Source organism: Paramisgurnus dabryanus, chromosome 4, assembly GCF_030506205.2.
Source record: "Paramisgurnus dabryanus chromosome 4, PD_genome_1.1, whole genome shotgun sequence".
Classification (NCBI taxonomy): domain Eukaryota; kingdom Metazoa; phylum Chordata; class Actinopteri; order Cypriniformes; family Cobitidae; genus Paramisgurnus; species Paramisgurnus dabryanus.
Window position 1 is genome coordinate 24,658,323 of NC_133340.1, and position 3,771 is coordinate 24,662,093.

The window sequence follows — 3,771 nt, forward strand, 5'->3', positions numbered from 1 at the left end:
GATGTTGCAATCCTTGGTTTTTGTCAACACTTTTATCTACATTCGAATTCAATCCGATGCAGTTGTTTACATTTATATTGCTAAATAAATAAAAAATCACTTTTAAATACAAAAATTAAAAACTTTAGTTTTTTTATATTGTGGTATTTTTTAGGAATGACTTATCTGTGAGCATGATTTTTTTTGCCTTCATAATCTTTAATCAAAAAAGCAAATGTCCTCGAAACGATCTCTCTTTATTCCGGTCACAAGGAACGACACAAGGGCGGGGCCTGTAAAAAGATTGTAGCGAAATAGCAACATGACCCAACTTCCTACGATCCAATTAATTCTCAATGGACGAATTCAAGTCCCGCCCTTACTTTTTTCTCATTTCAGATAAGCGTCAAGACTCATGACAGGGAAAATAAGACAATCTCTACTTCCGTTTCATTGTGACTTTAAGCTAAATAATTTGTAAGTAATTCACAAAACTATTATTTCATAAATTGTTGCACACAATACAGAATCCGAAATTATCGGTTTTGTTCTAACCAGTGATTGGAGTAACGCGTTACTGTAATTCCACTACTTTTAGCAGTAACGAGCATGTAACAAAGTATTTTTTTAAATCAAGTAACGAAATTACAATGACTGAAATTTAAATGAGTTCGTTCTATTTTGTAAAATAGATAACACTTGCAGACAAGACATTTGGCGGTCTTATGTTTGTAAATTATCTTTGCCAAGCAATCCCAGTATGACATCAACTTGCATTTGTAGTCCACAAAAGCAATAAATCTGAGAAATGTTAATATTAAATGATTACATCGGCCTTCATGGAAGAAAACGATCTGCGATTGTTGTTTCCAGTAAAATATTCACACTGCGATGTAAATAATTTGTAAGTTGTTCACAAAACTATTTTTTCGTAAATTGTTGCATTCAATACAGAATCTGAAATTAGATTTGTGATCTGTTTTGTTCTAATTGAGTTTCGTGAATGAAACTAAACAAATCTGGACTAAAACATTATTTTTGCAATATCAAAAAGTTTAGTAGTACGGTAATCACACACTTTATTTTTAAGCGAATTAAAATGTTGTGCAGCAAAACATCGTTAACTGTTAGATCGTTCGATGTTTTCTTATTGTGTTCTACTAAATGTGACCCAAAGCCTGAAACGTGGTGTCCACAGCTGTAACCGCTCTCAACAGGGTCCACATTGTGTGAGTCTAGACGTTCAGCTGAGAGCGACGGGTGTGCGATCATATGAGTGAGGTTATGAAAGCCCTTCACGCTGTTTCTCTCTCCTGTCGTGGGAAAGCCACAAATACAGTCAAAAACAGACGGCATGAGATGTTTGCTAAGGCATTGCACAAAGAGCATCTTATTCTTCGTCCCCACTTCCAATCAGCCGTTCTTTGAAAATCCGCATCATGACCCTTTCTTGACACAACCGATTCACTAAACCACTTAGCATGTGCAAAACTGTTTTTACAGTTCAAGTGACTTTTAGAAGGATCTTTTGACAGAAATGCAACTTGATATACATAACTATATTAGCGGTGTATAAAGACCTTACGTAATGAACTGTATTGTTTTTATTACCTAAAAAAGAGCCGATTTTATCTCCTTACACCGCGGGTCCACATACATGAAAGTCGCTGACATGTTTCTACAGTAGCCATAAATGGACAAATGAGTTTCGTTACTACACTGTCTCAGACGATAACATGTTTGTCCTTTGACAGCTACCGTAGCTTCTCCGTGCGTTTCGAAATTGGGGAGCTGAGCTGTTGGTTGCAATTCGCAATCTCACCACTAGATGCCGCAAAAAAACCCACAATTGACCTTTAAATGCACCAATCAAGCATAACGTCACTGAAATTATATATACAAGACATTAAGGGGGTGTGCACACCAAAGCTTTTATGCCGGCAGCTGACGTATGTTTTCAATTGTTTCCAATGCACCGCTGCGTGACGTTTTTGTTCGTGCTGAAAGGCGGCACTCTGCAGTTTTTTGCTGAGTGCTGAGAGTTGAAAATATTCAACTATGGGTGAAAAGCAAAGATCATCAATGTCAGTTCTCACACAACCGTCCAATCACAGTGGAGGAGGGGCAGGACAAATATCACAACAACCAACCGGCGCATTGTCTAATGGCTGATGAACAAAGCAGAATTATCACAGTAACCAAAGCGCTTATAACTGTGTTGACTGTCAGTCTGAAATAAATCATTCATTCATTCATTCACCACTAGATGCCGCAAAAAAAACCCCACACTGTACCTTTAAATGCACCAATCAAGCATAACGTCACTGAAATTATATATACAAGACATTAAGGGGGCATGCACACCAAAGCTTTTACGCCGGCAGCTGACGTATGTTTTCAATTGTTTCCAATGGAACCGCTGCGTGACGGGTTTTTTTCACGCTGAAAGCCGGCACTCTGCAGTTTTTTGCTGAGCGCTGAGAGTTGAAAATATTCAACTATGGGTGAAAAGCAAAGATCATCAATGTCAGTTCTCACACAACCATCCAATCACAGTGGAGGAGGGGCAGGACAAATATCACAACAACCAACCGGCGCATCGTCTAATGGCTGATGAACAAAGCAGAATTATCACAGCAACCAAAGCAACCCAGTCTCACCCCATGTCGTCAATATTTGACGACACTTGACCATTCGTCATATGTTGACGTGAAGGGTATACCTTTCGCGTCATTTTTTGACGAACTGGGGACTTCAATACTATTACGTCCGTTGCATTCTCTTTCCTATTTTCTTACCATTTGCGCGTCGGTTTAGGGTTAGATTTACATAATGACATCCCTACCCAAACCTAACTCTAACCCCAACGCCAGGTGACAACTGTTTCATTTCGCGTACCTAACTCTAACCCCAACGCCAGGTGACAACTGTTTAATTTCGCGTACACTGTTTAATTTTGCGTAATCTAACCCTAAACCGACGCGCAAATGGTAAGAAAATAGGAAAGAGAATGCAACGGACGTAATAGTATTGAAGTCCCCAGTTCGTCAAAAAATGACGCGAAAGGTATACCCTTCACGTCAACATATGACGAATGGTCAAGTGTCGTCAAATATTGACGACATGGGGTGAGACTGTGTTAACCAAAGCGCTTAGCTGAAGAAAGTTGGCAGTCGGTTGAAATAAATGTGCCAGTCGGCATTTTTAGCTGCATAAAAAAGCTTTGGTGTGCACGCCCCCTTAGTCACATTTGAGAGAGCATTTGATTGGATGAAAATCTGTGTAGTGCAGGATGAGTCATAATTTTTTTGGACCGTTTTCTCACACAGTTTCCGGGTCCAAACCGCCAACTATACTTTACTTATGGTGTTCTGTAAAACTAACGAAAAATCATGATCCTAACCTTTATCTCTGTACCGAAATCCCAAATCATTTATCTTTTTGTCAACAGCGTGAGCCTGGAGAATTATAGTTTACAGTGTGATATGAATAAGTAAACGGCTGTCGAGATAGTAGTTTCATATGATGCAAGTGAAGGGTTGGACTCGGAAATGGTGTTCCTTACATTACAGCAGAAAATGTCGAAATCAAAGAGAAAATATTTTTTTAAAGAATCAGACCAAGTGAATCTAACAAGTAGGAGGGGATACTCTTAAAATGAAATTTGATTTGGCTGCCGCCTTCAACGGATCTAATGGATCCATCACGGTAACAAATTTGTCACGGTAACCAGAGATGTTTTCTGGGAGTTTGTATAAAGCATATTAAATACTGATCTACGTGTGTTTATAC